The sequence below is a fragment of the Mus pahari genome, chromosome 2, assembly GCF_900095145.1.
Source record: "Mus pahari chromosome 2, PAHARI_EIJ_v1.1, whole genome shotgun sequence".
NCBI lineage: Eukaryota > Metazoa > Chordata > Mammalia > Rodentia > Muridae > Mus > Mus pahari.
The window spans coordinates 66,919,965-66,933,680 of record NC_034591.1 but is presented as its reverse complement, the minus strand read 5'-3'; the positions used below and the strand labels follow the sequence as shown (position 1 = coordinate 66,933,680).

Below are 13,716 nucleotides of genomic sequence, written 5' to 3'. Positions count from 1 at the left end.
TACCTGGAGGTTACAAAACTCCAAGGTCATGTTCAAATTCATATAACAGAGCTCCTGATGTTCAAAAGCCCCACAGGATGTGGTTATTCATGATATGTGGTCTTGACTCTGGTGGAGGAAAGAGAGTTGCTGGCCATTCTGTAAGAGATTCTGCTTGCTGGATAATCACATAGGCCACCAAGGTCTGGCTCAGGTCTCAAGACAGGGAGGAATACAGGGACAAACATAGTACAAGGTCCTCTGGGTCTGTTCCTTGCTGAGCTGTCCTTACCTACCTCTTGTCTCTTAGAATGTTGAGGGGGTGCATAGATGACTCAGGGGCTAAAAGACACAATTATTAGGGGGCACCTGGATTTGAACCAGGGACCTCTTGATCTGCAGTCAAATGCTCTGCCCCTGAGCTATACCCCCTTGCTGACATACTTTGGGATTAGCACTAATAACCAGGTAGCCTCCTTTATTCTAAGACTATTGAGTACTGTGGCTCCCATCTGAGCTTAGTCTCTGGTAGACTTCTTTATTTTGGCTGCAAGTTTCCCTTTATCTTTGAGATTCTCCCAAAGCCTCCTTTTATCTGATCTGATATTTCTCTTCCTTAGTACTGTCTGGGATCCCCACATAGAACCAGTAAATAGAATTTAAGATTTTTTTAATTTATCTGCTCCTCCATAGTCTTCTTCCCTCATCCTATGGCCTCCGACCCACTCAACATCAGAGCAGGTATTGGGCAAGAAAGGTTTCAGGCTTTACATCAGACCACTAGTCCCTTTCAGGAGGACATCACCATCCTTGACTGTAAGGAGACTTCAAGAACAAGCTGTCTGGCCCCTGAGATAGGACTGAGGACTCTTCTGGCAAAACTCTGACTCCATAGCAGGACCAAACATGCTGAAAGATCTGTGCCTGTGCCAAGCCGACACAGAATGACAATATGGGTGGCCTCCTCGGTGTTGATACTCCTTCAGTCCAGTGTTTCTGTGCGGTCCTCCTGTTTCTTCCTTTAGGAACAGGAAGGTTTACTCTGTGCCGTGGTATGGCAGAACTACATAACCTGCATTTGATTTACAACTAAGAGTTTGTCTTAGATCTCAGAAGTGACTTTGGACTTGTTGGACCTGTTAAGATTATGAGGACTCTTGAAGTTGGACTGAATGTTCTTTATATAATTATCTGACCACGAGCCTGTGAGAGGCAGGAGCAGAATGTCAGAGTTCTGTGGATGCATCATAGATTTCAACACTTGGTCCTCAGATGGTAGAACTGTTCTGGAAGGTTGTGAGACTTTTGATACCCAAGCCCTAACTGGCAGTCACTGCCATTGGGTGGTGGCTTGAAGGTTAGAGTATGCCCCCCATCTCCAAGTCCACTCTTTCTGCTTCCTGCTTCTGGATTTCCCCTGATGTTCCTGCTATCATCAAGTCTCATGCCTTCCTCCGTGTGATGGACCAAAATAATAGGCCCAAATAAATATTTCCTTCTTAAGTTGTATTTTGCACAGTAGGAAGAAAAGTAATGAACAAAAACTCATTATAATTATGCCCACCATTTGCTGATTCTAGAAAAGGCTACAATGTTTACCATGATCTAGAAAAGGCTACAATGTTTATCATGATCTAGAAAAGGCCACAATGTTTATCATGATATCTATTAGAAAGGAGAACTTGACATTCACACTTTTTTTTAAAGAAGAGAAAATCTAGACACAAATAGGGGACATCTGGATTTGAGCCAGACAACTCTTGATATGCAGTCAAATGCTCTACTCATGATCCACACACCCACCTGCTACTATAAAGTTTAATTAATGTGTTTCACTTCTAAAACCACTCTCAGCTCCTTTGTAACCAGTATTGCCACTTCAGGAAAGATGCCCTGCAAAGCTTCCAGGCCTGAGTCAGAAGAAACTCATCAGCCTGTCCCCAAAACAGGGAGCAGGCTCCCCTCCTCAGAAGCCCAGCCATCTGTAGCCTTCAGTCACCAAGGCCAGGGAGCAGCCTGGAGAGACATAGCTGCTAAAAGGCCCTAAGTCAGGACTGAGCCATAGAAATGCAGACAGTGAGGCCTACTCAGGAGCTTGCGCATGGGAGCAAACGACTCCTCTCACCATTTGCATTACCCTCTAATGAGGAATTTAATCTATTTTTTGACCATGCCCTGAAAGTTTAAGTAAAATTTTAAATTAAAAAGTGAATGAATTCAGTTGATGGAGGAAACAGTAAGGCTGAGTAGCATCCAGTTTGTGGGAATACCAACTGCTACTAACCAGACTTACTGTGAGAACTAGGGCTAAACCGGAAGTAGAAGATGAGATACCAGCAACAAAACCCTGGTAGTTTGGCACAGAGTGTGAGCACAGTTAGTCTCAGAGCAAGAGTAGACAATGCAGCCATGGTTGTTAAGGAGGTTAGTACCACTAAGAAGAAGGCAGACTGTAGGGGTAGCCAACCACTTCCTGGCTGGATCTGTGCCTGCTCCACGACGGAATGCTGGTACTTAAAACTTGCCCAAGAGCCCCTGGCTGAGGATGTCATGGGTTCTAGGGGAGAACCTACCATGGAGTCATGCTGTCAAGCTGCCTTCTAAATACTTATGTCTGTACTTTGGTTGCAGAAGGCCTTTGGCTTTTTCCACCCGGCAGTGGGTGGCAGTTACTGCAGATATTCACAACTGGCCAAAGTGCTGAGAATAAGCATTTAGAGTACCCATCCCTAAGTGGTACAACTACCTCAGCACCATACTCCCCAAGCCTCGGGGGGCATTGTGGAAGAGAGGACAGACAGAAGAGCTGGAGAATGGGAAGAGAGCTGTGAAATGCTGTTTTCTGGGCATGGCATGGCCACTGCACTCAGGAGTGCATGGCAGCTGTGGGTACCTGCACAAGCCAGAATCCCAGTGTGAACCAAGAAGGGGCTTGTAAGACCCCACCCTTATCTGGCAGTTGATGGAAATTATGAAAATGGGGGAGAGTCACTTTTCTTTGTTGCTGTGGTAACCAATAGGTTACCCATCTAGTACATGATCACACACCCATTTGCATCCAGAGAACACTGTCTAGACTATGTGTTACTGTAAAAACAAAAAAGAGGGCATGAAGTTGGGGAAGGGATGTGTTGGAGGTGATCTTGGGGGAGTTAGAGATGGGTAGATATGATCAAAATACATTCTAAGCATGCATAAACTTCTCTTAGCAGAAACAAAATAGTTTTATGTAAAGAAGAAAGCATATGCTTTGTACTGAAACTACAGGAAAGGTGGTTTCAAGACAAGACGCTGCTGCTCACAGCTTTCAAGGTATAAAAGATTTTTCCTTTGAAAAGAGAAAGCCAATGTGGTGTCCTGCTGGTAAGACACTGCCTGAGGATGAGCTTTCCTGGTTCAGATGACCAGACTCAGAAGATTCCAGTCCTCAAGGGGCCCAGCTGCCACTCACGCTAGCAGCAGAACTTGACGTCATCCATGGTTCTAATTTTTTTCAAGCACGCAGAAGGTAAGGGTTATGGGGTCATGGAAATTTGAATCCATATTCTTTTAAGGAAAGATGAATTTTGCCTTTGAGACAAGACAATATTTAGCATGGTCAGATCCCTGAGAAGCTGTTGTGTGAAGCTGTGAAGATAAAGCCTGAGCTGCAATGGAGACATCAGGATATTAGAGTTGGCAGGAACACTGGATGGCTTCCAAGGAAGCCTGCAGCCACAGAGCAGAGCTGGCCCAGGAGAGACCATGGGTGCTATAAAGATCAAGGCTATGCTTGGGAAGAGGAACCTATTGGAGCCTAGTGTAGCTCAGATGTTGCCAACATGTGCCCTGATGCTGGCTATGGAGTCGTGGTGTTTACAGTGTGCAGTGTGGGCCTGTGCAGTGTGGGCCTGTGCAGTGTGGGCCTGTGCAGTGTGGGCCTGTGCAGTGTGGGCCTGTGCAGTGTGGGCCTGTGCAGTGTGGGCTTGCTGTCCTTTCCTCTTTTGAGATTACAGTGTTTACTTTGTGCAACTGTGTATTAGAAACCTGCTATTTTTTTCATGGAGACTCACAGGTGTGAGACTGCACCTAGACTTGGACTCTTGAATGGAATTAGAGTCATTAAGACTTTAAGGAGTCTTGAACTTGGAAAAGGCACTTTGCATTATACAATGGCCCCAAATCTCTGGAGCCAAGGCTTGAATGTTATGGTTGGAATCTTAATTATCCTCCATGAGCTCATTATTTGAATACTTGGTTGACAGCTGGTGGCACTGTTTTTAGAATCTTTAAGAGATGGGGTCTACATATGAAGCCTAAGAAGAAGGAAGACCAAAATGTAGATGCTTCAGTGCTTTTTAGAAGGGTGAACAAAATACTCACAGGAGGAAATATGGAGACCAAGTGTGGAGCAGAGACCGAAGGTAAGGCCATCCAGAGACTGCCCCACCTGGGGATCCATCCCATATACAGTCACCAAATCCAGATGCTATTGTGGGTGTCAACAAGTGCTTGCTGACAGGAGCCTGATACGGCTGTCTCCTGAGAGGCTCTGCCAGAGCCTGACAAATTCAGAGGCAGAAGCTCACAGCCAACCACTGGACTGAGCTTGGGGGTCCCTGATGGAGGAGTTGGAGAAAGGACTGAAGAAGTTGAGGGGGTTTGCAACCCCATGGAGGAAGCAACAGTGTTAACAGGCCAGACTGCCCAGAGTTCCCGGGGACTGGACCACCAACCAAAGGTACCCATAGTACTGGCCACATATGTAGCAGAGGATAGCCTTGTTGGACATCAGTGGGAGGAAAGGCCCTTGGCCCTGAGGGTGTTCAATGCCCCAATGTAGGAGAATGCCAGGGTGGGAAGACAGGGGTGGGTGAGTGGGTGGGAGGGATGGGATAGGGGGTTTCTGAAGGGGAGACCTGGAAAGGGAAAAACATTTGAAATGTAAATAAAGAAAATATCCAGGCAGGCAGATTTCTGAGTTCAAGGCCAGCCTGCCCTACAGAGTGAGTTCCAAGACAGCCAGGGCTACACAGAGAAACCCTGTCTCAAAAAACCAATAATAATAATAATAATAATAATAATAATAATAATAATAATAATAATAATATGTAGACATCTCCAGGACAGAGTTGTCAGGTAAACAGCTAAAGGCTTTGGGGGATTCTGATGCGAAAATCTGAAAAGCTATAGCACATGGCTGAATATTGCTTCTTCTTCTTCTTCTTCTTCTTCTTCTTCTTCTTCTTCTTCTTCTTCTTCTTCTCCTTCTCCTTCTCCTTCTCCTTCTCCTTCTCCTTCTCCTTCTCCTTCTCCTTCTCCTTCTCCTCCTCCTGATGCTCCTCCTCTTCCTTCTTTTTTTTCCTTCAGAAATTGAGGAGCCCAGTCTTTAAAATTATTCAAGTATGGGTCTGAAGGGAGTCACTGCAGTTGGTTAGATGAGCAAGTCACAGTCAACAATCTATCCCCTGGCTTTCCCATCCTTACAGTCTAAGGATTCATTCTACACTATGCTAGGAAAACCCTCATGCCTGAGCTACATTTGAATTGATCACCTGTGGATGAAGATCTGAACAACAGATTTTTAAATTGTTCAGATGTGACATTTTAAATATAAGGGTAATTGGGTGTAGCCATAAAAACTGATCAGACTGATTTAAATTTGTACTCATCTAACTTCATAAAATGTGTAAAACCTGCCCCTCAACACATGCCCTCTATAACTTGATGCTGTTGATTACCCGGTTAAAATGGTTTTGGAATGTCTGCAGCTCACAGAAGTTCGAGAAGAATGCATCTGGAGAAGTCTATTCTGAGCTCTGGCTGTGGTCTCCAAATGAGAGGGTCAGGGCAATCTCCCGCTGCAGAGCAAGTCCCTAACCCATCGGGCTGGCTTCCAGACAGGAGAGGCTGGCCTGACTGACAGAGATGACACAAAGCCTTGATTTGGTTAAGACTTGATCCAGTGCTCTCATGAATCCACACTGAAGTTCCACACTTTCTTAGCCATTGCTTTTTCAACAAGGAAAGTGAAACCATAGAAGTGACCGTTGTCCTCGACATAGAAAACTGATGGCCTAGATTCATGGAGTTTGCAGGACTCAAGGGAAGCAGGGGTCAACAAGTCACTGGACCACTCAATAAATACCTGTCGCAGCCTCGGCCTTTGTTACTGCTTGAGCTCTGCCTCCTTTGGGATGATTCCAAAACCACCCACCTCTGTATGACTTACTCAGCACTCAGAGTCTGATTTAGGAGCACATGGTGGGAAGAACTTCATCAATTACTTGTGGCTCTAGATAATTTTATATGGCCCTCTTGGAGAGGACACAATGCATAGATGTTTGGCCCAGCACAACTGAGTTGTCTGAGAAAGCATGTTTTGTTGTGACCTATATTTTAATCGGTAGACTTTGAGTAAATCCTACTACTGTCTGTGAGACGGGTAGGTCACCTGCACCAGCTGATGCTGTAGGAGGAAAGACTTGAAGTCTCTGGGGAAGGAGATCAGCCTACTGGCTTTCATGTCACCTCTTCCTAGTCTCCATGTCATGGGGTTGCTCTGAAACATGAGACTTGTCCTCCATACAGCTGTGTGAGCTGCTTCTTAAAATCCCTCTGTATAGACACAAAAGCACTCTTATTTATGCCCCCTCGGTTCTGTCTGCTCTGAACAGCCATGTCTAACACGCCTATTCAGCACATCTGCCACTATTGCCTTTCTTAACAAGATGCAGGATCCTGTCTCCACCCATACTAAACCAATGAAGAAATAGTCCCTGGCCCACTGGGCATATCTCAGACTCAAGATATCTTGTACATTGAGAAAAAAAAAATAGGGGGTATTAAACTTGAACTAGAGACCTGTTGATCTGTGAATAAATGCTCTACCGAGGAGCTACACTCCCATTTTTGTACAGTCTCTCATTATCACCTGTTCATCCATAACACCACACCCAGACTACTGTGTACTTACACTCCGCTGTCTTCTCTGCAGGCTCTGAGGACTGGAAAGCTCTGTACGGCAGCCTGTTCTTCCCCCTCAACCTTACCTAGCCTTACCTAGTTGCCGAGGTCCCTCCGCCTTGGGGTGTTGTGAGGGCACCAGCGTTTCATCTAGAAAGTTGCCCTACTGTGATTTTTCCCTCCAAATCCCTATGCAGCAGTCAGGACAGGGGCTGTTGGATTGGGTCATAGTGAACCACTTACATCTCCTAGAAACTCCACAGCCTCAGGAGGTGCTCCTTAATCCGTGTCACTCATCCACTCACACTCACAGAGCCTCTCAGGCACTGGTCCCTACCATCTAGGATGCAGAAATAGAAATAGTAAAACATCGTTCTTGTTCTTCAGAGTTTTAGCACAAATAGGGGACAAAGCCATGGACGAAAATATTTCCATAGGTGTGGTGTGAGGCTAAGCCGAGTCCACTGAAATCCAAGAGTAAGAAACACCCCGTGGTGATGGTGGGACGAGCTGCTCATGGGGCGGGGATAAGGAAGGGTTTCCAGAAGAAGGGCAATTTCTAGGCTGTACTTGCCATAGTGAGCGAGCCCCACGATTACTAACTTAAAGGGCAGTCGTGCCACAGCAATCCAGATGGCCTCACAGCCCTTTGGTAGCTCCTACAGAGGTAAGGACACAGACCAGACCTGAGAAGGAATTAGAACACACAGGAACACAGTTCAGTGGGCCAAACTGGGAAGGCTAGGGAAGGCAATGAAAGTCTTTATTTGACTGTTAATGTCTACCTCCGGAGTTTTGCTCTCTGCCATCCAAAATAGATTCAGGCAAGGGGGCACCTGGATTTGAACCAGGGACCTCTTGATCTGCAGTCAAATGCTCTACCCCTGAGCTATACCCCCACCTTCTTGCTTGTGTCTCATAAGTATTCTAAACCTGCTTGACAACTTCCTGACTGACACATGCACTTGCCAGTTCTTAACATCATCAGCTTCTTCCTATGAGGCCCAGGCCTGAGCCCACCTTGGCACATCTAACTGCCACCTTCTCAGGACCAGTACCCACTTCCCTTCTGTGGTAGTTTGAACGAGATCGGCCCACATGGGTTATATATTTAAATACTTGGTCCCCAGTTGGAGGAATTATTTGGGAAGGATTCGGAGGTTCAGCCTTGCTGAAAGCGGTGTGTCACTGGTGCCTACCTCTGAGGTTTCAAAAGGCTCAGACGATCCCTAGTGCTCCCTCTCTGCCTCATGGCTGTAGATTAAGATGTCTGCTCACAGCTGTTTTGTTACGCAATAGAAAGTAACTAAGTAACCTTCATTTTCAGCTGAGGCAGGGGCAATAAATGCTGGAAGTCTACAGCTAGAACATCTTTCAGACCCACCCAGAAAAGCCAGACTCAAAGTGTTGGATGCAAAACAGACCATTTATATATAGCGGGGGGGGGGGACAAAAGCAAAATTCCTACCAACACCTAAGGGTTAAACTAGACTCTCTGAGAAGGGGACCAAGGGACACATTTTAAAAAACAAAAACAAAAATTGTCCCTCTAAGGACAATTCTGACTCACAAACTATGTGGAGATCCTGATTTACTCTATCCCCCATCCACACCACTATGGTATAGATGTGGAAAACGTAACTGGTTAAAACCGTGCCTAAATAAACACACCTGAGTAGTAGGCAAATCATACCTAGTGATGAGGAACCGCTGCACCAAATCCCCGAGGCAGGCAATGGCCCTCACTCCTTGTCTCTCCTTCTTTTGTTATGTGCCATGTGCAGAGCCCTTCATGTGTCAAACAGAAATATTCTGAGGAAAAGATTTGAAAGTAAGTCTGCAGATGAGTCTCGAGCCAGGAAACCGCTGGGTTGCAGTCAAATGCTTTCCTCTGAGTTCCACCCCCAACCTGTTTCACTGTTTTACACACTTACGGGTGTTTGGCCACGTGTGAGGACCCCTATGTATTGTTGTTTCCTCATGTCTAGTGAACTTGCAGCTACTTGCAGTTGCTTCTTTCAAACAGACCTCAGTTTGACCCTGAACTTGTCCTTCCCATAGACCTATCACAGGACTTCTGGCAATCTTGGTTGCCCAGCACTGTGCGGCCTACTACTTGTGGCACCTCAGCGTTCAGAGCTGGGGTCCGGTATTGTCTGAGACCCTGGTTTGGGGGTGCCTCTCTCTGCCTTACTCTCACCCTCTGCTGCGTCACCTTCTTGGGGATGTGTTTGTTACTTGCCGTTCTCCTTCACAGTTTCTTATGAAATGATTCCCTCAGCGGCTGCTGGATTCACAGTCACATTCCCTGGGGTTACTTACAGGGGCATGGGGGACTCCCAAGCATTTATTTCCTCAGCAGAGCCTCTCAGCCTGGCTGACTGCTCCTGAGATCACTGGAATCCCATGAGCACCTTGCAGGCAGCTGCACCACTGAAGACCTCCCCCTCCCTCTTATAGGCCCTCTGAGAGTGGGGTGGGGGTGCTGTGGGTCTTGTGACTTTCATGAGCCTTGGACGTCTCCTCCCTTCCTTTCCAGAGACTGTTTCAACCCAGGGAAGAACGACACACCCATTTATCCTCTCTTCCACCCTTATTGGAAGATACAGCATTCAGGCACTCAGAAGGCAGAGAGAAATCCAATCTTAATACCAGTAAGTGTACAGAATGTGGGGACATAAATCGGGGACTGTGACCTGCTATGTGCTCACTCAGTACTGTGATCACCATGCTTCAGTTCTGAGCTTAGCACATGCCGACTGCCCCCACCGACTAGTGCTAGGCTGCTCCAGTTGGTCACCCTTTCTCTGTAGCTTCAGTTCACTTTCCAGGCATTTTCCACAGTTACACACCTCTATGGTACCTGCCATTGTCTATGACTAAGCCCAGCATGACATCCCTCAGTCATTGGTGATGGGTGGGCTTGAGAACCTCTGATGTTCAACCACAATGCCATTTAGCATCATAGCATCACATAACGCTATATGTGAAACTCTCCGGCCAGTTAGTCATTGGATATTAAGAGGGAATTTTAACCCCTGTATTAAAGTTCCAATTGCTCTTGCCTGCTACTAATCAAAAGTAAATGTACTATCCAGAAAATCTGAAGCAGAATAAGGCTGGCTGACTCAGAATATACCTCCATAAGGTAGCTTTTAAACAATTAATTAAGAACTTTACACACACACACACACACACACACACACACACACACTACTGTGCTGGCTAGTTTTATGTCAACTTGGCACAAGTTCATCAGAGAGGAGGGAAACCTCAATTGAGAAAATGCCTCCATAAGATCAGGCAAGCCTGTAAGGCATTTTCTTAATTAAGGATTGATGTGGGAAGGTCCAGCCAATTGTGGGTGGGGTCACACCTGGGCTGATGGTCTTAACAGCTGTAAGAAAGCAGGCTGAGCAAGCCAGTTAGCAGCACCCTTCCATGGCCTCTGCACCAGCTCTTGCCTCCAGGTCCCCTGCCCCATCCCCTGTTGAGTTTCTGTCCTGACTTCCTCTGATGCTGAGCAGTAATAGGAAGCATAGCCAAATCAACCTCTTTCTCCCCAGGTTGCTTTGGTCAAGGCGTTTCATCACAGCAATAGTATCCCGAAGACAGAAATTGGTACCAGCTTAGTAGGCTATTGCTGTGACAGACCTGACCGTGTTGATTTGGGGAAAGTTGTATAAGGACTTTGGAACTTTGTGCAAGAAAAGACATTAAATGTTCAAAGTTTTGTGATCTGTTCTGTGGGAGCTTGGAAGAAAAGAGTGTTGAGAGAAATACAGACAAAGGAGGATGATACAGACAAAGGAAGATGTAAAGCAGTGGTTCTCAATCTTCATAGTGCTGTGACCGTTTAATACAGTGCTTCATATTGTGGAGACCAACAACCATAAAACTATTTTCATTGCTATTTTATAACTAATTTTCTACTGCTGTGAATTGTAATGTAAATATCTGATATGCAGGATATCTGATATTTGACCCCTGTGAAAAGGGTTGTTTGACCCCCAAGAGGTTGTGACCCACAGGTTGAAAACCACTGTTCTAAAGTGAATTTTGAGTTATTTAAAGTCTATCAAGGCTGTTTGCTATTTTGAATTGAGAATCTGTGGTTCTAGTCAGTTGAAGCTAAAGAATTAGCAGGAGACTAGAACCATAGAAGTAAATCCTTTGCTTTCCTGGGACAGTGGATGGTGGTTAACTGGAGCTGAGAAACTAGTGGCGATTAAGAAGAGACAAGCTTCAGTGGGGTGAAATCTTTTGGGAAGTGTTTTCTCAGAGTCAACACACAGTAGCTGTGTTCCAGAGGCAGCCAAGGTTGTACCTCATGCTGACAGCCAGACTTGGTAATGTGTAAGTGCCATCCAGGTGATACTGGCTTTGAAGGCATGAGGGTCATGGAGAGCAGCTGAGGCTCGGCACTGTGAGAGGCCAGGAGAGGCCATTGGTGAAGGGGCAGCTTCAGTGGCAATTGAAGGCTCAGGATTAAAGGGGTCATGCAGAGAAGTTGTGACTTGGCATCTTGAAGAGAGCCTATGAGAGACTTTATGACAGTGCAGCCCAGTGCATCAGAGACCCCCACCATTTTGGAGGTACCAGTACCATGGAATGACCATCAAAACAGCAACTGTTGGGGAGTGTAGTCAGGCAGAGCCTAGAAGACAGCCATGTTTGTCAGGAAGATGGAGACGGAGAAGTGACCCAAACCTCTTGGAGGAACCCAGAAGATCCTGAGTGAATCCCAGACACTGGACAGCAAGTTGTTACTGTTGAAGTTTGGATTTGTTTTGTTCAGATTGCAACCATGCCCTGGTTCTTCCTTCTTGAAAAGAACATTTCCTTCGTTTTTGATTTCACAGTGTCCACAGCTGGGAGACTCTAAACTTTGAGAAAGGGATTTGGGGGCTTTACAGAGACTTTGGATATTAAAAGAGACTGGATATTTTTAAAGTGAAAAGTTTTACAATATTTGAATTTGTAAAGCTGTGGGGGCCCAGGGCCTGGAGGAAAGAGGAGCTATGGCTTAGCTCAGCAGTAACTGTCCTTAACTTGGCTACAGTTGTGGCTGGAAGCACAGAGAGGCCTCCAGCAGGAGGCTTAGGCTGCAGCTCAGTAAAGACCCCCCTCCAAGCTCTCCATGGCGATTCTTGATGAAAGAGACAGTCCATGGTTCTAAACTGTTTCTTGACTGTTTGTCGTGGAAAATGGATGTAAACTGTACCAACTTCTCAGGGTGGACCCGAGATTAAATACCTTTTGCAGGGAGGAATGTCTGGGAAGGGAAGCTGATTGGCTAAACCCTCAGGGCCTCTAGGTTCCTCGTTAGCATGGAGAACTCTGCTCTGGGCCTATGTGACAGGTCACATTTCCTTATGTGGGAAGTGTAGCGTGTGTTCCAGGCCAGGAATCTGGCAGAGATAGGGGAGGCGCCTACCATCTCAGGTGGGAATTTGCAGGATCTCAACCAGCTCTACCCACCAAGCTTCCTGACATGGTTTACCGTCTCACATATGTTTACTTCATTTCATATTTATTTCAGAGGTTTCAGTCCATGGTCACTTAGTCCTATCGATGTGGGTCTGTGGTAAGACAGTGCCTAAGGGCAGAAAGGGTGTGATGGAGGAGAGTGGTCCACCTCACCACAACCAGGAAACAGGGAAAGACAGACTGAGAGGCAGGGCACAAAGATTATCTTTCTGGGCCATTTTCCAATGGTCTGCTTCCTCTCTGACACTCCATCTCCTAATTTACATCCTCACCAATAATACATGAGAGTATTACTCCCTCCATCAGTGGATCAATCATTGGCAAACTGAGATCCCTCACAATGGAGTCACTGTCCCAAAGATCCATCTCTGGACCTCACTGTGTTGGAATTGTTTTCTACACTTTTTATTTCCTATTTAGGTGTCTGCAAGTATATTTACATGAATTTATGTGCAACACTTGTATACAGTGACCATAAAGGCACATTTCTGAGAGCTCTGTCACTTATCTGAACATCTTTTCTACTCCACCCACACATCCTGAATCCAACAAACTTAAGTCTCTTCCTCTTCTCAGTCGATACGTGATGGGTGTTGGGAAGGGGCAGGTGTGGGAACCATGGTTGCGGTAGCCAGCCACCTCCACAGCAATGCTATCTAACCCCTCATTCCACAGTTGAGTCCCATACAGTGGCAAACATCATTTTATTCTCATGGTTCAGTAGGTTGGATGCCCATCAGGGTCTAGGCTGTGCCTCAAGCTGTGGGCCCATCTGTAGTCTTTTCTCTGTGCTTGGGGCTCAGCCTGCTTCATGTTTGTGCTGGAGGAGTGGCAGCTGGCAAAGGGACACTTTTGTGGCAATGACAAAAACACAAATGAGGAAGCCTGACTAGGTGAACAGGTTTCCAGACTCTGCTAGGCACTCCCTACCGTCTCATGCCAAGTACATTAGAGGACCAAGGAACAGGAAGTGTGTCGCATCACTGTTTAGAAGATGTGAACTGGGACTCAGAGCTTGATTGACCATGCTGTCCTCTTGATTATTCCTACATGTACAATATGCTAACTCCCACCCACTGCTGCCAACGTATCTTCCAAACTCAGCCCAGGATCTTGTGCTCCACTTTAAACCCTACTGCGTTGGTTAATCTCAATTGTCAACCTGAGAGGGTACAGAATTACAGTGGGGACAAATGCTGGACATGTCTGTGAGTGGTTTCCTAGATCAAGTTAATAAGAGAGGAAACCTACCCTAGCCATGGATGATGTCACTGAAGGGTCTGGGACCCTGTATAAACTATG

The 13,716-nt window shown here is 46.2% G+C and overlaps 2 non-coding genes across 2 annotated transcripts; both read right to left on the bottom strand.

Annotated features, from left to right (window-relative positions):
• Positions 1–339: 339 nt before the first annotated feature.
• Trnac-gca lies at positions 340–411 on the bottom strand. Its single transcript has one exon. It is a non-coding gene; the product is annotated as a tRNA-Cys (tRNA).
• A 7,340-nt stretch (positions 412–7,751) lies between these two features.
• Positions 7,752–7,823, bottom strand: Trnac-gca. Its single transcript has one exon. It is a non-coding gene; the product is annotated as a tRNA-Cys (tRNA).
• Positions 7,824–13,716: the final 5,893 nt, after the last annotated feature.